Source organism: Ranitomeya variabilis, chromosome 3, assembly GCF_051348905.1.
Source record: "Ranitomeya variabilis isolate aRanVar5 chromosome 3, aRanVar5.hap1, whole genome shotgun sequence".
NCBI classification, from domain to species: Eukaryota; Metazoa; Chordata; class Amphibia; order Anura; family Dendrobatidae; genus Ranitomeya; species Ranitomeya variabilis.
In genome coordinates, this window is record NC_135234.1 from 686,472,665 (window position 1) to 686,496,718 (window position 24,054).

Sequence of the window (24,054 nt, forward strand, 5' to 3'; positions counted from 1 at the left end):
TGAGGCCGATCCGCTCTGCCCCCATGCCCCGGCTCTGCAGACAGAGCACTCTGCTGCCCTCCATACTGATGTTCGGGGTGATCGTTTCCTCCAGCGGGCTGCTGATGATGATAGAGCATGGCATCCTGGCCTAGGTGAAGACCCCTCCTCCCCACGGGGACGTGGCGTGGCGAACACACAGCCGGGAGCCGGAGGAGCCACAGATCCTGCGGGAGATCCGGAACCGGACGCTGCGGCGGGTGCGCGGGCAGCAGGACGTGGCGCGCAGTGTGTGGACACTGCCCCCGGGCCCGCGGCGGCTGCTGCTCCTACACATCATCATCAACAACAAGTACAAGATGCTGTACTGCTACGTGCAGGGCCGTATTTGCCACTAGGCACTAGAGGGCACGTGCCTAAGGTGGGACGATGCGGGGGGCGGCACCTAAGCAAGTTTTTTTTCAGGCTTTTTTTTTTTATTAAAGTCCGGGGTCACCTCCTGACCGCCTGCCCTGTCCCCCCCACACCCCCTCGACTGCCTCCTTGAAGACGTCACACTCACCTACTCCAGCGATGCCTGGTCTCTGCACTGGCAGCTCATACCATGTGACCGCTCACGCAGGAAGAAGGTGCTGCGCCCGTGCCAGGACAGAGCTGGAGGAATGTTCGGCGCGGTGTGGAAAAGGTGAGTATGACAGCCAGGGAGGATGAAGGAGGACGGGGAGCTGAGCCATGCAAGATGGGAGCGGGGAGCCGATGAGCCATGCATACAGGAGGGGGGGAGAGATAAGCCATGCAAAATGGGAGCGGGGAGCCGATGAGCCATGCATACAGGAGGGGGGAGAGATAAGCCATGCAAGATGGGAGCAGGGAGCCGATGAGCCATGCATACAGGAGGGGGAGGGATGAGCCATGCAAGATGGGAGCGGGAAGCCGATGAGCCATGCATACAGGGGGGCAGAGATGAGCCATGCAAGATGGGAGCAGGGAGTCGATGAGCCATGCATACAGGGAGGGGAGATGAGCCATGCATACAGGAGGGGGGAGATGAGCCATGCATACCGGGAGGGGGGAGATGAGCCATGCATACAGGAGGGGGGAGATGAGCCATGCATACCGGGAGGGGGGAGATGAGCCATGCATACAGGAGGGGGGAGATGAGTCATGCATACAGGGAGATGAGACATGCATACAGGAGGGGGGAGATGAGCCATGCATACAGGGAGGGAGAGATGAGCCATGCATACAGGGAGGGGGGAGATGAGCCATGCATACAGGAGGGAGATGAGCCATGCATATGGGGGTAGAGATGAGCCATGCATACAGGGAGGGGGGAGATGAGCCATGCATACAGGGAGGGGGGAGATGAGCTATGCATACAGGAGGGGGGCATTATACAGTATGGAGCATCATGTGGGGCTATTATACAGTATTGAGCATCATGTGTGGCCATTATACAGTATTGATCATGTGTGGCCATTATACAGTATGGAGCATCATGTGTGGCCATTATACAGTATTGAGCATCATGTGGGGCCATTATACAGTATGGAGCATCATGTGTGGCCATTATGCAGTATTGAGCATCATGTGTGACCATTATACAGTATTGAGCATCATGTGTGGAATTATACAGTATGGAGCATCATGTGGGGCCATTATACAGTATTGAGCATCATGTGTGGCCATTATACAGTATGGAGCATCATGTGGGGCCATTATACAGAATGGAGCATCATGAGTAGCCATTATACAGTATGGAGCATCATGTGTGGCCATTATACAGTATAGAGCATCATGTGTGGCCATTATACAGTATTGAGCATCATGTGTGGTATTATACAGTATTGAGCATCATGTATTGCTATTATACAGTATGGAACATCATGTGTGGCCATTATACAGTATGGAGCATCATGTGGGGCCATTATACAGTATGGAGCATCATGTGGGGCTATTATACAGTATTGAGCATCATGTGTGGCCATTATACAGTATGGAGCATAATGTGGGGCCATTATACTGTATAGAGCATCATGTGTGGCCATTTTACAGTATTGAGCATCATGTGTGGCATTATACAGTATTGATCATCATGTAGGGCTATTATACAGTATGGAACATCATGTGTGGCCATTATACAGTATGGAGCATCATGTGGGGCCATTATACAGTATGGAGCATCATGTGGGACTATTATACAGTATGGAGCATCAGGTGTGGCCATTATACAGTATGGAGCATCATGTGGGGCCATTATACAGTATGGAGCATCATGTGGGGCCATTATACAGTATGGAGCATCATGTGTGGCCATTATACAGTATGGAGGATCATGTGTGACCATTATACAGTATGGAGCACTGTGTGGCCATTTTTTTGTTTATAATTATTGTTTATGAAACAATGTGATCAGCAGTGCTAAATGGGTGTGGTTGGGACGTGGATATGGGTGTGACTAGTTGTGAAATGGGTGTGGTCAGAGGTGTGGCCTAAAATGTGCCCTCTTTCACCACTTTCAAAAGTTGGGAGGTATGGTACCGCATTTGCCGGATCACAGCAAGTGCCGCATATCCCATAGGGAATGAATGAGGCCAAACGCAGTGTTGCCGTAAGTGATCCATTACGCAGCAGATGCGGAAAAACTACCGGATCTGCTGTAAAAGGCTACTTTCACATCAGCGATTTTTGCCAAAAGTCACTGCCGATAGTGTCATACTTACCAATGGGGGAGGCAGCACTAAAAGTGCCTAGGGCAGCAGAAACTCTCAATACGGCCCTGGCTACGTGCCTAAGGTGGTGTGTTCCAACTGGAAGCGGGTGCTGAAGGTTCTGGACGCCCGCCTGGACAGTGTGGATGCCCGCCTCAAGATGGATCACCGCAGTGACCTGGTCTTCCTGGCCGACCTGTCTACCGAGCAGATCCGCCACCACCTGCAGCACTACTGCAAGTTCCTGTTTGTGCAGGAGCCCCTGGAGCGGCTGCTGCCCGCCTACAGGAACAAGTTCGGGGAGATCAAGGATTACCAGCAGTGGTATGGCCTGGAGATCGTGCGCTGGTACTGCCAGCAGTCTCCCGCCATCGCAGAGCGTCACTCTGTTCGAAGCCTTTATTGACTGCGCAAGCGCGACGCACCTGTGCAGTCTGGACCCCACAGAGCTACGCATCCGGGGATGAGGATTGTGGCCCAGGAGATTGCGGTATGCGTAAGCACTGAACGCATACCGCGATCTCCGGCACAACAACTTACTTATGAGGTATTGCCACGGGGTCTTTTCGGGCCGGAGGCCGGGACTTGAAGCCTCCGTCGGAAATGAAATGGCGCATGCGAATAGCGCACTACAGGCACTATTTTGTAAGTTGCGCCCAGGAAGGTTGTGGCGCTGGAATCGGCACCTGCGCAGTCCGCGCTTTCCGGCGCCATTTTTATACTGAATCTATATATAAAATATGTCACAGGATGGGACTAGCACATGACAGAATGGGGGCATAGAATGGGAGCAGGACATGACAGAATGGGGTGCAGAATGGGAGCAGCACATGACAAGATGGGGGTGCAGGATGGGAGCAGAACATGATAGGATGTGAGCACCACATGACAGGATGGGGACGCAGGATGAGAGAACCTCATAACAGGATGGGAGTGCAGAATTGGAGTAGCACATACCAGGATGGGGGCAGCACATACCAGAATGGGGGCGCAGGATGGGAGCAGCACATGACAGCATGGAGGTGCAGGATGGGAGCACCACATGACAGCATGGGGGTGCAGGATGGGAGCACCACATGACAGGATGGGGCACAGGATGGAAGCACCACATGACAGGATTGGGGCACAGGATGGGAGCACATCACAGGATTGGGGCGCAGGATGGGAGCACATGACAGGATGTGGGCACAGGAAGAGAGTAGCACATGACCAGATGGAGGCGCACAAAACAGGATAAGGGCGCAGGATAGGGGATGCACATGATAGGAAGGGGGTGCAGGATGGGGGCTGTATATGACAGGAAGGGGGCGCAAGATGGTAGCAGCACATGACAAGATTAGGGCACAGGATGCAACCAGCACATACCAGGATGGAGACCATATACTAATATAAATGCTCGCTACTCAGGCGTAGAACGGGTTCAATAGCTAGTATATATAGATTCAGTGTGTCTGTAAAGTCATGGTGCACTTTTGACTAGTCACTAGAAAGCAACAAAAAAATGATAGAAATGTTAAATCTGCTCCAAATAAAAGAAAAACTCTCCCAGTTTCAAAACTATTTCAGTACAGTTCAATGTAGGCTCCATTTGTTGCCCTACACACATCCAAGCGATATTGAAGTTCTTGCCACACGTCAGGACGTCTGGTGTAACAGAATGAATAAAATCTGTGATTCTCTGTTTTAAGTGATTAATGTCGTTGATACATTCAATGTACACATGGTGCTTCACATGTCCCCAAAAGTAAAATTGGGTGTCAGATCCGGGGATCGTGGTGGCCATGGCTTGACAGAACCCCTGCCTATCCACCGCCGGTGGAATGTCTTATCCAGAAATTCACGAACAATGGTGGCGTAGTGTGGAGGAGCGCCGTCCTGTTGAAAGATGACACCTTCTGGAAATTGTGGCGATGAGGCGACCTTCCATATCTGTGGACATGTTCATCGCCATAACGTCCAAATATGGGCTGCTGAACATCGTCACGCCTACATTGAGTACGAACGTAACACCCCTAAAGTGAACATGTGGTGTGGCCTGATGCATGATAAGGTGATAGGCCCATTTTTTTCGCAGAGCAGTCTGTGATGGCAAATACATATCTTGACATGTTGGAATTGTATGCAGTGCAAAAATTTCCAGAAGATATCTTTCAACAGGACAGCGTTCCTCCACACTACGCCACCATTGTTTGTGAGTTTCTAGATTGAACATTCCCCCGGCGGTGGATAGGCAGGGGTTCTGTCAAGCCATGGCCACCACGATCCCCGGATCTGACGCCCTTAGACTTTTATTTTTGGGGTTATGTGAAGCAACATGTGTACATTGAAAGCATCAATGACATTACACTATGTTCCAAATTATTATGCAAATTACATTTTTATCAGATTTTCCTAAATCGTCGGTGCAAATGACAGTCAGTCTAATAAAAGTCATCACCCGTTAGATTATACATCGAATTTTATTGAAGAAACCTCCCAATGATAACAGTATAATCTCCAAAATGAATAAAAACTCAAAATGCACTGTTCCAAATTATTATGCACAGTAGAATTTCTAAACATTTGATATGTTTTAAAGAACTGAAAATGCTCATTTATGGAATTTGCAGCATTAGGAGGTCACATTCACTGAACAAAAAAGCTATTTAACTCCAAAACATCCTAACAGGCCAAGTTACATGTTAACATAGGAGCCCTTCATTGATATCACCTTCACAATTCTTGCATCCATTGAACTTGTGAGTTTTTGGAGAGTTTCTGCTTGTATTTCTTTGCATGAAGTTGGAATAGCCTCCCAGAGCTGCTGTTTGGTTGTGAACTGCCTCCCACCCTCATAGATATTTTGCTTGATGATCCTCTAAAGGTTCTCTATAGGGTTGAGGTCAGGGGAAGATGGTGGCCACACCATGAGTTTATCTCCTTTTATACCCATAGCAGCCAATGACTCAGATGTATTCTTTGCAGCATGAGATGGGGCATTGTCAGCAGGAAGATGATTTTGCTCCTGAAGGCACGTTTCTGCTTTTTAGACCCTAGAAGAAAGTTGTCAGTCAGAAACTCTATACTTTACAGAGGTCATTTTAACACCTTCAGGAACCTTAAAGGGCCTTACCAGCTGTTTCCCATGATTTTGGCTCAAAACATGACTCCTCCACCTCCTCGCTGACGTTGCAGCCTTGTTGGGACATGGTGGCCATCCACCAACCATCCACTACTCCATCCATCTGGACCATCCAGGGTTGCTCAACACTTATCAGTAAATAACTGTTTGGAAATTTGTCTTCTTATATGTGTGGGCCCAATACAACCATTTCTGCTTGTGAACACTGTTTAGGAGTGGCCGAATAGTAGGTTTATGCACCACAACAAGCCTTTGAAGGAGCCTACACCTTGAGGTTCGAGGGACTGCAGAGGCACCAGTAGCTTCAAATATCTGCAGCTTTGTAATGGCTGTTTAGCAGCTGCTCTCTTAATCAGATGAACTTGCCTGGCAGAAATCTTCCTCATTATGCCTTTATCAGCACAAACACATTTGTGCTCAGATACAGCCACAAATCTCTTAACAGTAGGATGATCACGCTTATGTTTTTGGAAAATTTCTAATGTTTTCATCCCTTCACCAAGGCATTGCACTATTTGATGCTTTTCAGCAGCAGAAAGATCCTTTTTCTTTCCCATGTTACTTGAAAACTGTGACCTGCTTAATAATGTGGAACATCATTTTTAAGTAGTTTTCCTTTAATTAGAATCACCTGGAAAACCAATTATCACATGTGTTTAAGATTGATTTCAGTGATCCATTGAGCCCTGAGACACAATACCATCCACAAGTTTATTTGAAAAACAAAACAATTAAATCTTTATGACACTTAAATCCAATTTGCAAAATAATTTGGAACACAGTGTAATCACTTAAAACAGAGAATCACAGACGTTATTCACTCTGTTACACCAGACGTCCTTACCCGTGTGTGGCAAGAACTTCATTATTGCTTGGATGTGTGTAGGGCAACAAATGGAGCCCAAATCGAACTGCACTGAATAGGTATGAAACTGGGAGAGTTTTTCTTTTATTTGAAGCAGATTTCACATTTGTATCATTTTTTGTTTCTTTCCAGTGACTGATCAAAAGTGCACCATGACTTTACGGACACACTGCAAATATATTGTGACAGGGTCACAGGTGTTGTATATGAGGGGAGATATGTGTCACAAAGGACAGGACTGCCAAAGGAGATTTTGACAGACCAGGGAACCCCCTTTATGAGCAAGGAAATGAAAGAGCTGTGTAGGATCCTCCAGATTGCCCAGCTTCGAATCTCATTGTACCATCCACAGACCGCATCCTCAGACGGCCTAGCAGAACGTTTCAATAAAACCTTGAAAGCCATGCTCAAAAAGGTAATTGAGAAGGATGGCCGAGACTGAGACTACCTGCTTCCGTTTTAGCTGTTTTCCATCAGGGAAGTTTCCCAGGCCTCTACTGGCTTCTTGCCGTTCGAGCTCCTGTATGGTCGACATCTGCGAGAGCTCCTGGACACAAGAGCATCATAGAGCATGTCGCCCAGCTGCAGGAGAGAATGGAAAAAGTGATGCCTATCTTGAAGGAGCATCTTCTCCAGGCACAGGATACACAGGCAAGGGTGTATAACCGATCAGCAAGGCTGAGGCAGTTCCAGCCCGGGGACCGCATGCTAGTGCTTATCTCCATGGTGGTGAGCAAGTTCCTAGCCAAGTGGCAAGGCCCATACGGGGTAGTGGAAAAGCTGAGTGAAGTTAATTAAAAAATACACCAGCTGGGGCGAAGGAAGCTGCACCAGGTCTATCACGTGAACTTGCTCAAACCCTGGCGAGACCGAGAACCGCTGGACACCCCTTGCCTGGGAGCCAGTCCCAAAGTCACTGTGGACGATGTCACCATTGCAGAGACTCTGACATCGGCCAAGAGGCAACCGTGTCGGGAGCTGTTGCAACGGAGCCGGGACCTATTCTCAGAGTTGCCGGGGCATACGCAGGTGGTCAAGCATGACGTGTTAACAGAACCGCATGTAAGGGTGAACCTCAAGCCCCCATAGAATTATGGAAGTATGGAGAGAGGTGTGTTGTGAATTCCGCTTTTGGGCTCCCTCCGGTGGTTATAAGTAGCATTTTTGTGAGTTCTGCTCTTGGTCTCCCTCCTGTGGTTTTGAGTGGTATGGCTGCTTCTTGGATTTAGCATCAGCAGCTGTTCTCACTGATCGTCTTTCTGGCTCGGCTATATTAGTCTGGCCTTATTCCTAATTCAATGCCAGTTGTCAATTGTTGAGCTTGGAGTCATGGCTCTCTGAGGATTTCCCTGCCACTCTGACCATTTCAGCAAAGCTAAGTCCTTGCTTGTCTTTTTGCAGTTCACTTGTTGTGGACTTTGTTGTTTGGCATTTTCTATGTTTTGCTCATTTGTCCAGCTTATCAGTATGGATCTATTTAGCTAAGCTGGAAGCTCTGGGCAGCTGAGTTTGCCCTCCACACCTTTAGTCAGGTGTGGAGATTTTTGCATTTCTCTGCGGTGGACTTTTTCTAGTTTTTATTACTGACCGCACAGTTTTCTGTTCTGTACTAATTCTGTCTAGCTAGTAGTGGCCTCCTTTGCTAAATCTTGTTTCATACTACGTATGTCATTTCCTTCTCCTCTCACAGTCATTATTTGTGGGGGGCTGTCCTATCCTTTGGGGATTTTCTCTGAGGCAAGATAGCTTTCCTGTTTCTACCTTTAGGGGTAGCTAGATCTCCGGCTGTGACGAGGTGTCTAGGGAGTGACAGGAACATCCCACGGCTACTGCTAGTGTCTGTGTTAAGATTAGGAACTGCGGTCGGTATAGTTAACACCTGCTCAGAGCTAGTCACATGTCGCTCCTTAATCAGCAGACCATAACAGTACAACTGGCCAAAAATGAGCTGAATGCATCTCAAAAGAAGGAAAAGAAAAAGAGTTCTGAGCCATTTTTTTTTTCTTTAGTCTGTTTTGTCTTTTTCCTTCTTCTTAATCTCTGGGTGATTCAGGATTTGGATGCGGGCATGGATGTTCAGGGGTTGTTTTCTCGTGTGGATCAGCTTGCTGCAAGAGTACAGAGTATTCAAGATTATGTTGTTCAGACTCCGGCCTTAGAGCCTAGAATTCCTACTCCGGATTTGTTTTACGGGGATAGAACTAAGTTTTTGAACTTTAAAAATAACTGCAAATTGTTTTTTGCTCTGAAACCCCGTTCCTCTGGTGACCCCATTCAGCAAGTAAAAATAGTTATTTCTCTGCTGCGTGGTGACCCTCAGGACTGGGCATTCTCCCTTGAGTCAGGGGATCCGGCATTGCTTAATGTAGATGCATTTTTTTCAATCGCTCGGATTATTGTATGATGAACCTAACTCTGTAGAGCATGCTGAGAAAACACTGTTGGCCCTGTGTCAGGGTCAGGAAGCGGCAGAATTATACTGCCAGAAATTTAGAAAATGGTCTGTGCTCACTAAATGGAATGAGGACGCTCTGGCAGCAATTTTCAGAAAGGGTCTTTCTGAAGCCCTTAAAGATGTTATGGTGGGGTTCCCCACGCCTGTTGGTTTGAGTGAGTCTATGTCTCTGGCCATTCAGATTGATCGGCGCCTGCGCGAACGCAAAGTGGTGCACCATATGGCAGCGTCCTCTGAGCAGAGTCCTGAGCCTATGCAATATGATAGGATTTTGACTAGAGCGGAACAGAGGGGATACAGACGTCAGAATGGGCTGTGTTTTTACTGTGGGGATTCTGCTCATGCTATTTCTGATTGCCCTAAGCGTATTAAGAGGGTCGCTAGATCTGTTACCATTAGTACTGTGCAGCCTAAGTTTCTCCTGTCTGTGACCCTGATTTGCTCATTGTCATCTTTTTCTGTCATGGCATTTGTGGATTCGGGCACTGCTCTGAACTTAATGGACTTAGAATTCGCTAGGCGCTGTGGTTTTTCTTTGCAGCCTTTGCAGAGTCCCATACCCTTAAGGGGTATTGATGCCACACCGTTGGCCAAGAATAAACCTCAGTATTGGACTCAGCTGACTATGTGCATGGCTCCAGCACATCAGGAAGATTGCCGTTTTCTGGTGTTGCATAATTTACATGATGTTGTTGTACTGGGTTTTCCATGGTTACAAGTACACAATCCAGTGCTGGATTGGAAATTAATGTCTGTGACTAGTTGGGGTTGTCAAGGGGTACATAGTGACGTTCCTTTAATGTCAATTTCCTCTTCCCCCTCTTCTGATGTTCCTGAATTTTTGTCAGATTTCCAGGATGTATTTGATGAGCCCAAGTCCAGTTCCCTTCCTCCACATAGGGACTGTGATTGCGCTATTGACTTGATTCCTGGCTGTAAGTTCCCTAAGGGCCGACTTTTCAATCTGTCTGTGCCAGAGCATGCGGCCATGCGGAGCTATGTAAAGGAGTCTTTAGAGAAGGGGCATATTCGGCCGTCTTCGTCACCATTGGGAGCGGGATTCTTTTTTGTTGCCAAGAAGGATGGCTCCTTGAGACCCTGTATTGATTATCGTCTTCTTAATAAGATCACGGTCAAATTCCAATACCCTTTACCTTTGCTCTCTGATTTGTTTGCTCGGATTAAGGGGGCTAGTTGGTTTACCAAGATTGACCTTTGAGGGGCATATAATCTTGTTCGTATTAAACAGGGTGACGAATGGAAAACTGCATTTAATATGCCCGAAGGCCATTTTGAATACCTGGTGATGCCTTTCGGGCTTTCTAATGCTCCTTCTGTATTTCAGTCCTTTATGCATGATATTTTCCGCAATTATCTTGACAAATTCTTGATTGTGTATTTGGATGATATTTTGATTTTTTCCAATGATTGGGAATCTCATGTGAAGCAGGTCAGGATGGTATTCCAGATCCTTCGTGATAATGCTCTATTTGTGAAGGGGTCTAAGTGCCTATTTGGAGTTCAGAAGGTCTCTTTTTTGGGGGGTTTATTTTTTCTCCTTCGTCTATAGAAATGGATCCTGTTAAGGTCCAAGCCATTCATGACTGGATTCAACCCACATCTGTGAAGAGCCTTCAGAAATTTTTGGGCTTTGCTAATTTTTATCGCCGTTTCATTGCCAACTTCTCTAGTGTGGTTAAACCCCTGACCGATTTGACGAAGAAAGGCGCTGATGTGACTAATTGGTCCTCTGAGGCTGTTGAGGCCTTTCAGGAGCTTAAACGCCGATTTACTTCTGCCCCTGTCTTGCGTCAGCCGGATGTTTCTCTTCCTTTTCAGGTTGAGGTTGACGCTTCTGAGATTGGGGCAGGGGCCGTTTTGTCACAGAGGAATTCTGATGGTTCCTTGATGAAGCCATGTGCCTTCTTTTCCCGAAAGTTTTCGCCTGCGGAACGCAATTATGATGTCGGCAATCGGGAGTTGTTGGCTATGAAGTGGGCAGTTGAGGAATGGCGACATTGGCTTGAGGGAGCCAAGCACCGCATTGTGGTCTTGACCGATCATAAGAATCTGATTTACCTCGAGTCGGCCAAGCGGCTGAACCCTAGACAGGTGGTCTCTGTTTTTCTCCCGTTTTGATTTTGTGGTCTCATATCTTCCAGGATCTAAGAATGTTAAGGCGGATGCCCTCTCTAGGAGTTTTTTGCCTGATTCTCCTGGAGTCCTTGAGCCAGATGGCATTCTTAGGGAAGGGGTGATTTTGTCTGCCATCTCCCCTGATTTGCGGCGGGCGCTTCAGGAATTTCAGGCTGATAAACCTGACCGCTGTCCTGTGGGGAAGCTGTTTGTTCCTGATAGATGGACAAGTAAGGTAATTTCTGAGGTCCATTGTTCTGTGTTGGCCGGTCATCCTGGGATTTTTGGTACCAGAGATTTGGTTGCTAGGTCCTTTTGGTGGCCTTCCTTGTCACGGGATGTGCGTTCTTTTGTGCAGTCCTGTGGGACTTGTGCCCGGGCTAAGCCTTGCTGTTCCCGCGCTAGTGGGTTGCTTTTGCCTTTACCTGTCCCGGAGAGGCCTTGGACGCATATTTCCATGGATTTTATTTCGGATCTTCCTGTGTCCCAGAGGATGTCTGTTATCTGGGTGGTTTGTGACCGGTTCTCTAAAATGGTCCATTTGGTACCTTTGCCTAAATTGCCTTCCTCCTCTGATTTGGTTCCATTATTTTTTCAGCATGTGGTTCATTTGCATGGCATTCCAGAGAATATTGTGTCTGGCAGAGGTTCCCAGTTTGTTTCCAGGTTTTGGCGGGCCTTTTGTGCTAAGATGGGCATTAATTTGTCTTTTTCTTCGGCGTTCCATCCTCAGACAAATGGCCAAACTGAGCGAACTAATCAAACCTTGGAAACCTATTTGAGATGCATTGTGTCTGCTGATCAGGATGATTGGGTGGCTTTCTTGCCGTTGGCCGAGTTTGCCCTTAATAATCGGGCCAGTTCGGCTACTTTCGTTTCGCCTTTCTTTTGTAATTTTGGTTTCCATCCTCGTTTTTCTTCAGGGCAGGTTGAGCCTTCTGATTGTCCTGGTGTGGATTCTGTGATAGACAGGTTGCAGCAGATTTGGACTCATGTGGTAGACAATTTGACATTGTCCCAGGAAAAGGCTCAGCGTTTTGCTAACCGCCGTCGGTGTGTTGGTCCTCGGCTTCGTGTGGGGGATTTGGTCTGGTTATCCTCTCGTCATGTTCCTATGAATGTTTCTTCCCCTAAGTTCAAGCCTCGGTTTATTGGTCCTTATAAGATTTCTGAGATTATCAATCCAGTGTCTTTTCGTTTGGCCCTTCCAGCCTCTTTTGCCATCCACAATGTTTTCCATAGATCTTTGTTGCGGAGATATGTGGTACCCGTTGTTCCATCTGTTGATCCTCCTGCCCCAGTGTTGGTTGAGGGGGAGTTGGAATATGTGGTTGAGAAAATTTTGGATTCTCGTTTTTCGAGGCGGAGGCTTCAGTATCTTGTCAAGTGGAAGGGTTATGGCCAGGAGGATAATTCTTGGGTGGTTGCCTCCGATGTCCATGCCGCCGATTTGGTTCGTGCTTTCCATTTGGCTCGTCCTAATTGGCCTGGGGGCTCTGGTGAGGGTTCGGTGACCCCTCCTCAAGGGAGGGGTACTGTTGTGAATTCCGCTCTTGGGCTCCCTCCGGTGGTTATAAGTAGCATTTTTGTGAGTTCTGCTCTTGGGCTCCCTCCTGTGGTTTTGAGTGGTATGGCTGCTTCTTGGATTTAGCATCAGCAGCTGTTCTCACTGATCGTCTTTCTGGCTCGGCTATATTAGTCTGGCCTTATTCCTAATTCAATGCCAGTTGTCAATTGTTGAGCTTGGAGTCATGGCTCTCTAAGGATTTCCCTGCCACTCTGACCATTTCAGCAAAGCTAAGTCCTTGCTTGTCTTTTTGCAGTTCACTTGTTGTGGACTTTGTTGTTTGGCATTTTCTATGTTTTGCTCGTTTGTCCATCTTATCAGTATGGATCTATTTAGCTAAGCTGAAGCTCTGGGCAGCTGAGTTTGCCCTCCAAACCTTTAGTCAGGTGTGGAGATTTTTGCATTTCTCTGCGGTGGACTTTTTCTAGTTTTTATTACTGACCGCACAGTTTTCTGTTCTGTACTAATTCTGTCTAGCTAGTAGTGGCCTCCTTTGCTAAATCTTGTTTCATACTACGTATGTCATTTCCTTCTCCTCTCACAGTCATTATTTGTGGGGGGCTGTCCTATCCTTTGGGGATTTACTCTGAGGCAAGATAGCTTTCCTGTTTCTACCTTTAGGGGTAGCTAGATCTCCGGCTGTGACGAGGTGTCTAGGAAGTGACAGGAACATCCCACGGCTACTGCTAGTGTCTGTGTTAAGATTAGGAACTGCGGTCAGTATAGTTACCACCTGCTCAGAGCTAGTCGCATGTCGCTCCTTAATGACCAGACCGTAACAGAGGTGATATCCAATGAGATGAAGAGGATGCTAGACCTCGGGGTGATAGAAGAGTCAAAAAGTGGTTGGTCGAGTCCCATCGTTCTCGTACCTAAGCTTGACGGTGAGTGGCAGGTTTTGCAATGACTACCGCAAGCTGAATGAAGTCTCTAGTTTTGATGCTTACCCGATGCCTCGTGTGGACGAACTCACTGAGACTTGGACCCGCGAGATACATTACAACCCTGGACCTGATTAAGGGCTATTTGCAGATCCTCATGTCCCAGAGTGCCAAGAAAAAGACAGCCTTCTCAACGCTTGATGGATGTTTTCAATACACCAGGATGCCCTTCAGTCTGCAGGGCGCCTCGGCCACCTTCCAGAGGACAATGGATCGGATCCTAGCTCTGCATAAGAAGTATGCCACAGTGTACCTCGATGCATGTAGAAAAGCCGCGGAGACACCATCACGTGTTTCTCAACGCAAGCAATGAATAGCCAGGTCTTTCACCGGGAAGGAACAACCATGGGAAGGGCAGCATCCAATAAAGGAAAACCACCTATGCCAAAACATGGTATCCATCCACAGACAGCTGTTTCGGGGTATTTGCCCCTCATCAGTGTGGAGTAGGAAACTGGCTATTAGGAGCAGTGCCTATTGAAAAGACTATAATCCTAAGGATGAATGACCTCGGAGAGATCAAAACATCCAACACCGCAGAGACACCATCACATGTTTCTCAATGCAGTGATCCAGAACACTGCCCCCATCCCTTATGGGAAATATGCAAATGCATGTAGAAAAGCTGCGGAGACACCATCACGTGTTTCTCAACGCAAGCAATGAATAGCCAGGTCTTTCACCGGGAAGGAACAACCACGGGAAGGGCAGCATCCCGTGGTGTCTCTGCGGTGTTGGATGTTTTGATCTCCCCGAGGTCATTCATCCTTATGTTTACAGCGTACCTCGATGACATAGTGGTCTTTAGCCCTGACTGGGCCAGTCATCTGCCAAAGGTACATTTGGTTCTGGATGTTTTTAAGAAGTGAGGGGTTCACCATAAATCCGAAAAAGTGTGTCATAAGGAAAGAAGAGGCCAAGTACATAGACTATGTCGTCGGAAGGGATGAAATTAAACAAGTCAACCATAGTTTAATGGATTGCTGACACAGAGATGGCGTTCCAGGAGCTGAAGCAGGCTCTGTGTAAACATCCGCTTCTGGTTGCAAGGAGTTTGTGATCCAGACAGATGCCTCAGAAGTCGGGTTGTGAGCCGTGCTGTCTCAGGAGATAAATGGGGAAGAGCATCCCATCCTATACCTGAGCCAGAAGCTCTTGCTGTGCAAAAAAAATGACGCCATTGTGGAGAAAGAATGTCTGGCCACAAAATGGGCAGTGGACACATTGTAGTAATATCTACTAGGCTGGAGGTTCAAATTCGTGTCCAATCATGCCCCTCTGAGATGATTAAGGGAGAAGCGGTAAGAATGGCCAGGTGACGAGATGGTTCTTAGGCCTCCAGGATTTCAGGTTCCATGTAGAACATAGGTCTGAGAAGTTACATGTAAATTCAGATGCCCTCTCCCGAATTCCCTGTTTAGTGCCCGAAGGTGCCAAAGCCCTCGGCTTTTGGCAGAGGAGGGAATATATGACAGGGTCACTGGTGTCGTACATAGGGGGAGATATGTGTCACAAAGGTTGCTTTCCTGCGTGATGTAAAAGTCATAAGTGTTTTCTCCTACATGATATGTGCTGAGAGCAACCCAATCGCTATATGGGCATGGCTTTTATGGTGGGTAGGTCAGAGATGGGCGGGAAGCCTACCCACCATATCTCCACCTCCAGTGTGTAGCTTGAGGGAGTTAAATGTCCAGCCAGTTTTTTTTTCCTCTGTGTATGTGTGTGGACAAAAGCAAGCCTCCTGATTGCTAGCTCCTGCAAGAGCTGCTGTATGTGTTGTCCCAGAGGACCTGGGCAGGACTGTGTATGAACTGTTTATTTTCATTTTAGACAGACAGGCTGTTTTCTGTTACCGGTTTGTTTTTTGTTTATTATGCAATAAACCACCCAGAGACTTTAACCACATGTGTGCCTGCATCTACCTCAAGGAGCAGTTAACTGTGTCAACTCCTCACTAGTGTTGAGCGATACTTTCCGATATCGGAAAGTATCGGAATCGGAAAGTATCGGCCGATACCGTCACAGTATCGGAATCCAATCCGATACCGATACCCGATCCCAATGCAAGTCAATGGGACGAAAATATCGGAATTAAAATAAACCCTTTATACACTTGTAGGTTCATTCTACATGAAGGAAAACAACTAAGAATAATGTAGGATGTATTGGGGGACGTGGCGGAGACATTAAAGGCACAGAGGTTTAGCCCAATCTAATAGAATAGCAGGATTTTTTTTTTTTTTTTATGACGTTCGGCGTTAGAAAGAATTTGACTATGTTATTTTTTTTTTTTATGTCAGATATTGATGTTTCACTACTTCCACGCCCTTCACCTTCTTTTTTACTTCTCCCACGCTTTCTTCTTCATTATCCTCATCATCAGCTTCTTTGACATCAACTTCTTCACCTTCTTCATCTTCTTCTTCATCTTCTACCTATTATTTTTTGGGTTACATTGTTCATATTCTTTTTATTTTACTATTATCTTCATCATATTCTACTTCTTCATCATATTCTTATTTGTGACAGGCATTCCCGTAGTTGTTATCTATAAAAGTTTGAAGATTACACCTTCCGTTCTGCCTGTCACAAAACAGTTACATTTGTCCGCGTTCAGTTTGGCCTGCAGCATCAGGCTTTATCCAGGGGCACCACGAGGAGGAACGGACTCACCCCCATACACTGCTTAGTCTTCTTCTGCTTATAATTTACATAATATTTTTTGCTCTGATATTTTGTGTTATGCTTAATGTCCTTCTGCTCTTTGTTCTGCAGCCTCTTGTTCTTCTGCTTCTCGGTCTTCCAGGTCGTCGTCGTCTCCAGGGTCGTCGTCTCCGGGGTCGTCGTCATCGGGGTCGTCTCCGGGGTCGTCGTCATCGGGGTGGTCTTCAGGGTCATCGTCTCCAGGGTCGTCGTCATCACGGTGGTTGTCGTCTCTGGTGTCGTCGTCATCTTAGGGGTGGTCTTCCGGGTCATCGTGTTTAGTCTCTTGAACTTGGAAATGCAGCAGAAGGTACAAGAAGGCTGAGAGAATGCCGAGAACCAGCTGATGGAACTGGAGCTCAGATGGCTACCCGAAGGTCCAAGAGCCAATGGAACGACCGAGGACCAGCTGACGTTACTGGAACCCGGTTACTAAGCAGGAGGTACCCGTGCTGAAAGCACTACCAAGGACCACCTGACGTTGGTGGAACTCAGATACCCAGAGGGAGGCACCTAAGCCAAAGGCTCTGCCCGGAACCAGCTGACGGTACTGGAACCAGGATGGGGAGCAGAAGGTACAAGAGCAAAAGACACTGCCGAGAACCAGCTGACGGTGCTGGAACCCGGATGGGTAGCCGAAGGTCCAAGAGCCAATGGAACTACCGAAGACCAGCTGACGTTACTGGAACCCGGTTACTAAGCAGGAGGTACCCGTGCCTGAAAGCACTACCAAGGACCACCTGACGTTGGTGGAACTCGGATACCAAAGGGAGGCACCTAAGCCAAAGGCTCTGCCCGGAACCAGCTGACGGTACTGGAACCAGGATGGGGAGCAGAAGGTACAAGAGCAAGTGTCTGCGTGGCTTTTGCAGGACACGATGCCGGCTGCACAGCAGGGGAACAGCTGGCGGTGCTGAACCCCACTGACACATTGGCTGGTGTTTTTCTCTGTGCAGCTAGCACATCTGGGCCCCAACTGGCGGTGTGTTAGAGCCCAGGGACAGCAGGAGAAGGAGGAGGAGCAGGAGCAGGGGGAGGGGAGTGTAGGCCGAAGCCTGCACTGGCGGCAGCTTTGGGTGTGTTGTGTCTGCGTGGCGGTCGCAGGACACGTTGCCGGCTACACAGCAGGGGAACAGCTGGCGGTGCTGGACCCCACTGACACATTGGCGAGGTGTTTGGCTCTGTGCAGCCAGCACTTCCGGACAGCAACGAGCGGTGTTGTAGCCCGGGCTCTGCAGGGGGAGCAGAGTGTAGGCCGAAGCCTACTTGAACCAATTTCAAAGGTAACCTTTAACCCCCCCTCAGGGGTTAGAAAGTAGAAGAGCCACAGCTTATGCAGCAGTAGTGCTGCGCAAGTCAAAGGTTGCTCTTGTAATTTTTCTCCTTGCACACGCTGAATGGAACACGTATAACATTTAGCCCTTTATACAGTCAAACTGTGTAATGGAGGCGAGAGTTCCCTTTGTAATGAGACGCAGCACAGATGTCAAGAATCCCACCTTGGTGCTGGGTGCAGCCTCCTGAGCGTTGTTATTTGCTGTACAGGAGTCTGCGCTGTCGTGTTATCCCCTGGCCTAGCGCCGTTAGCGCTGCCCATCTTCTGACATCATTTAATGTCGGCCGTTGCGGTTCGCGATCACCATGAATCCCAGCCCCGCAGTGTCTTAACATTGTTAAAACACTGCGGGGCTGGGATTCAGGGCCTGGCGCAGCACATATGTTCGCCTCTCACACGCGGGTCCTTACACCCGCTTCAGACTGTGCGGCGTCATCTGATCCCTTATCGCATGCCACGGCCATGAAGCCGCACAGTCCGAAGAAGGCGGAAGGAGAGGAGGGACAGGCGAACTGATGCACTGATCCTGCCCATCAATCACACCCTCGCAGTCCCAATAAATAAGACACCGAGGGGCGTTGTGTGGGTCAGGGCGGCCGCAGAGGCGCAGCCAGCCAAACAATGATGCCAGAAGACGGGCAGCGCTACCAAGGGGGTTGCAGCGTGTCATTACAAAGGAAAGTCACACCCCCGGGACGGTTAAATGGTCACACAGAGGACACATTTCAGACGTGTTTTCAGTTCCACATGTGCGAGGAGAATACGTTTATGAGCCACCTTGCACACATGCAGCATTACCGCTGTACAAGGTGGCTGGATAACGTAAAAACGCCTGGGGGAGGGGGGACAGGTTCCCTTCAATTTCAGTTCTTGTGTCTGCGTGGCTTTTGCAGGACACGTTGCCGGCTGCACAGCAGGGGAACAGCTGGCGGTGCTGGACCCCACTGACACATTGGCGAGGTGTTTGGCTCTGTGCAGCCAGCACTTCCGGACAGCAACTAGCGTTGTTGGAGCCCGGGCTCTGCAGGTGGAGCAGAGTGTAGGCCGAAGCCTAATTGAACCGATTTCAAAAGTCACCTTTAACCCCCCCTCAGGGGTTACAAAGTAGAAGAGCCACAGCTTATGCAGCAGTAGTGCTGCGCAAGTCAAAGGTTGCTCTTGTAATTTTTCTCCTTGCACACGCTGAATGGAACACGTATAACATTTAGCCCTTTATACAGTCAAACTGTGTAATGGAGGCGAGAGTTCCCTTTGTAATGAGACGCAGCACAGATGTCAAGAATCCCACCTTGGTGCTGGGTGCAGCCTCCTGAGCGTTGTTATTTGCTGTACAGGAGTCTGCGCTGTCGTGTTATCCCCTGGCCTAGCGCCGTTAGCGCTGCCCATCTTCTGACATCATTTAATGTCGGCCGTTGCGGTTCGCGATCACCATGAATCCCAGCCCCGCAGTGTCTTAACATTGTTAAAACACTGCGGGGCTGGGATTCAGGGCCTGGCGCAGCACATATGTTCGCCTCTCACACGCGGGTCCTTACACCCGCTTCAGACTGTGCGGCGTCATCTGATCCCTTATCGCATGCCACGGCCATGAAGCCGCACAGTCCGAAGAAGGCGGAAGGAGAGGAGGGACAGGCGAACTGATGCACTGATCCTGCCCATCAATCACACCCTCGCAGTCCCAATAAATAAGACACCGAGGGGCGTTGTGTGGGTCAGGGCGGCCGCAGAGGCGCAGCCAGCCAAACAATGATGCCAGAAGACGGGCAGCGCTACCAAGGGGGTTGCAGCGTGTCATTACAAAGGAAAGTCACACCCCCGGGACGGTTAAATGGTCACACAGAGGACACATTTCAGACGTGTTTTCAGTTCCACATGTGCGAGGAGAATACGTTTATGAGCCACCTTGCACACATGCAGCATTACCGCTGTACAAGGTGGCTGGATAACGTAAAAACGCCTGGGGGAGGGGGGACAGGTTCCCTTCAATTTCAGTTCTTGTGTCTGCGTGGCTTTTGCAGGACACGTTGCCGGCTGCACAGCAGGGGAACAGCTGGCGGTGCTGGACCCCACTGACACATTGGCTGGTGTTTTTCTCTGTGCAGCTAGCACATCTGGGCAAAAACTGGCGGTGTGTTAGAGCCCAGGGACAGCAGGAGGAGGAGCAGGAGGAGGAGGAGCAGGGGGAGGGGAGTGTAGGCCGAAGCCTGCACAGGCGGCAGCTTTGGGTGTGTTGTGTCTGCGTGGCTTTTGCAGGACACGTTGCCGGCTACACAGCAGGGGAACAGCTGGCGGTGCTGGACCCCACTGACACATTGGCGAGGTGTTTGGCTCTGTGCAGCCAGCACTTCCGGACAGCAACTAGCGTTGTTGGAGCCCGGGCTCTGCAGGTGGAGCAGAGTGTAGGCCGAAGCCTAATTGAACCGATTTCAAAAGTCACCTTTAACCCCCCCTCAGGGGTTACAAAGTAGAAGAGCCACAGCTTATGCAGCAGTAGTGCTGCGCAAGTCAAAGGTTGCTCTTGTAATTTTTCTCCTTGCACACGCTGAATGGAACACGTATAACATTTAGCCCTTTATACAGTCAAACTGTGTAATGGAGGCGAGAGTTCCCTTTGTAATGAGACGCAGCACAGATGTCAAGAATCCCACCTTGGTGCTGGGTGCAGCCTCCTGAGCGTTGTTATTTGCTGTACAGGAGTCTGCGCTGTCGTGTTATCCCCTGGCCTAGCGCCGTTAGCGCTGCCCATCTTCTGGCATCATGTAATGTCGGCCGGTGCGGTTCGCGATGCCCATGAATCCCAGCCCCGCAGTGTCTTAACATTGTTAAAACACTGCGGGGCTGGGATTCAGGGCCTGGCGCAGCACATATGTTCGCCTCTCACACTCGGGTCCTTACACCCGCTTCAGACTGTGCGGCGTCATCTGATCCCTTATCGCATGCCACGGCCATGAAGCCGCACAGTCCGAAGAAGGCGGAAGGAGAGGAGGGACAGGCGAACTGATGCACTGATCCTGCCCATCAATCACACCCTCGCAGTCCCAATAAATAAGACACCGAGGGGCGTTGTGTGGGTCAGGGCGGCCGCAGAGGCGCAGCCAGCCAAACAATGATGCCAGAAGACGGGCAGCGCTACCAAGGAGCTTGTTGCGTGTGTCAATACAAAGTCAAATCACACCTGAGGGACGTTTTAATGGTCACAGAGGACACATTTTAGACGTGTTCACTTCAACATGGGCAAGGAGAATAAGTTTCTGAGCCACCTTGAACACATGCAGCATTACTGCTGTTCAAGGTAGCTGTAAAACATAGAAACACCTGGGGGAGGGGGGACAGGTTCCCTTCAATTTCAGTTCTTGTGTCTGCGTGGCGGTCGCAGGACACGTTGCCGGCTACACAGCAGGGGAACAGCTGGCGGTGCTGAACCCCACTGACACATTGGCTGGTGTTTTTCTCTGTGCAGCTAGCACATCTGGGCAAAAACTGGCGGTGTTAGAGCCCAGGGTCAGCAGGAGGAGCAGGGGGAGCGGAGTGTAGGCCGAAGCCTGCACTCGAGCAAGTTGAAAGGAAACCTTTAACACCCCCCCCCCCAGGCGTTTGTAGCTGAAAGAGCCATTGTGTACAGCACTAATGCTGGAAAAGGTAAACTTAGCTCTTTTAATTATGGTCCTTGTACATGCGGAACCAAACATTTATGAAATGTGTCTCCTCACAGCGTTAAACCGTCCGGTAGGTGGAACTTTCCTTTGTCGTGTGACGCAGCACAGCCATCATTTTTACCCCCTTGGCGCCGTGCGCCCACTCCTCAGCGTTGTTTGAATCTGTCCCGGAGCCTGCGCTGTTAGGTTAGCCCTTGGCCATGCACACATGTTGCGCTGCCCGTCTTCTGACCTCATTTGGTGTCAGGCTGGCTGCGCCTGTGCGGGTGCGCTGGCCGAGATCCCGCCTCGCAGTGTCGTCTAATGTAATCCCACCGCGGGCCTGTGATCCGTGCCCGTGCGCAGTGCATATCCTGTCCTCTCACTCCCCTCCCTACGGCTTTTTCAGACTGTGCGTTGTCACGGCCGTGGCATGCTATTAGGGACCAGCTGACATCGCACAGTCTGAAGAAGCCGTAGGGAGGGGAGTGAGAGGAGAGGATATGCACTGCGCACGGGCACGGATCACAGGCCCGCGGTGGGATTACATTAGACGACACTGCGAGGCGGGATCTCGACCAGCGCACCCGCACAGGCGCAGCCAGCCTGACACCAAATGAGGTCAGAAGACAGGCAGCGCAACATGTGTGCATGGCCAAGGGCTAACCTAACAGCGCAGGCTCCGGGACAGATTCAAACAACGCTGAGGAGTGTGCGCACGGCGCCAAGGGGGTAAAAATGATGGCTGTGCTGCGTCACACGACAAAGGAAAGTTCCACCTACCGGACGGTTTAACGCTGTGTGGGGACACATTTCATAAGTGTTAGGTTCAGCATGTGCAAGGAGCATCACGAAAAGAGGCACTTTTTCCCTTTGCATTATTACTGCTGCACAAGGTGGCTCCTTCAGTAACAAACGCCTGGGGGGGGGGGGGGTCAGGTTCCCTTACATTTAACTTGTTGTGTCTGCGTGGCGGTCGCAGTACACGTTGCCGTATACACAGCAGGGGAACAGCTGGCGGTGCTGAACCCCACTAACACATTGGCGAGGTGTTTGGCTCTGTGCGTACAGCACTTCTGGACGGCAACTAGCGGTGTTGGAGCCCAGGGACAGGTGGAGGAGGAGGAGGTTGGAGGAGGTTGGAGGAGGTAGGAGGGATTGCCACACACACAGCAGGGGAACAGCTGACGTTACTGAACCCCAATAACAGAGGAGGGACTGTTGACTGTGCGTACAGCACTTCTGGACGGCAACTGGCGGTGTTGGAGCCCAGGGACAGGTGGAGGAGGAGGAGGTAGGAGGAGGTAGGAGGGATTGCCACACACACAGCAGGGGAACAGCTGACGTTACTGAACCCCAATAACAGAGGAGGGACTGTTGACTGTGCGTACAGCACTTCTGGACGGCAACTGGCGGTGTTGGAGCCCAGGGACAGGTGGAGGAGGTAGGAGGAGGTAGGAGGGATTGCCACACACACAGCAGGGGAACAGCTGACGTTACTGAACCCCAATAACAGAGGAGGGACTGTTGACTGTGCGTACAGCACTTCTGGACGGCAACTGGCGGTGTTGGAGCCCAGGGACAGGTGGAGGAGGAGGAGGTAGGAGGAGGTTGGAGGAGGTAGGAGGGATTGCCACACACACAGCAGGGGAACAGCTGACGTTACTGAACCCCAATAACAGAGGAGGGACTGTTGACTGTGCGTACAGCACTTCTGGACGGCAACTAGCGGTGTTGGAGCCCAGGGACAGGTGGAGGAGGAGGAGGTTGGAGGAGGTTGGAGGAGGTAGGAGGGATTGCCACACACACAGCAGGGGAACAGCTGACGTTACTGAACCCCAATAACAGAGGAGGGACTGTTGACTGTGCGTACAGCACTTCTGGACGGCAACTGGCGGTGTTGGAGCCCAGGGACAGGTGGAGGAGGAGGAGGTAGGAGGAGGTTGGAGGAGGTAGGAGGGATTGCCACACACACAGCAGGGGAACAGCTGACGTTACTGAACCCCAATAACAGAGGAGCGACTGTTGACTGTGCGTACAGCACTTCTGGACGGCAACTAGCGGTGTTGGAGCCCAGGGACAGGTGGAGGAGGAGGAGGTTGGAGGAGGTTGGAGGAGGTAGGAGGGATTGCCACACACACAGCAGGGGAACAGCTGACGTTACTGAACCCCAATAACAGAGGAGGGACTGTTGACTGTGCGTACAGCACTTCTGGACGGCAACTGGCGGTGTTGGAGCCCAGGGACAGGTGGAGGAGGAGGAGGTTGGAGGAGGTAGGAGGGATTGCCACACACACAGCAGGGGAACAGCTGACGTTACTGAACCCCAATAACAGAGGAGGGACTGTTGACTGTGCGTACAGCACTTCTGGACGGCAACTGGCGGTGTTGGAGCCCAGGGACAGGTGGAGGAGGAAGGAGGAGGTAGGAGGGATTGCCACACACACAGCAGGGGAACAGCTGACGTTACTGAACCCCAATAACAGAGGAGGGACTGTTGACTGTGCGTACAGCACTTCTGGACGGCAACTGGCGGTGTTGGAGCCCAGGGACAGGTGGAGGAGGAGGAGGTAGGAGGAGGTTGGAGGAGGTAGGAGGGATTGCC

The 24,054-nt window shown here is 49.9% G+C and overlaps 1 long non-coding RNA gene and 1 pseudogene across 1 annotated transcript in view; both read left to right on the forward strand.

The window, feature by feature from the left end:
• LOC143818517 (uncharacterized) overlaps positions 1-24,054 on the forward strand; it is a 167,277-nt gene that overhangs the window by 48,745 nt on the left and 94,478 nt on the right. The gene's annotated exons all lie outside the window — the stretch shown is intronic.
• Positions 24-3,096, forward strand: LOC143817575 (carbohydrate sulfotransferase 14-like; annotated as a pseudogene).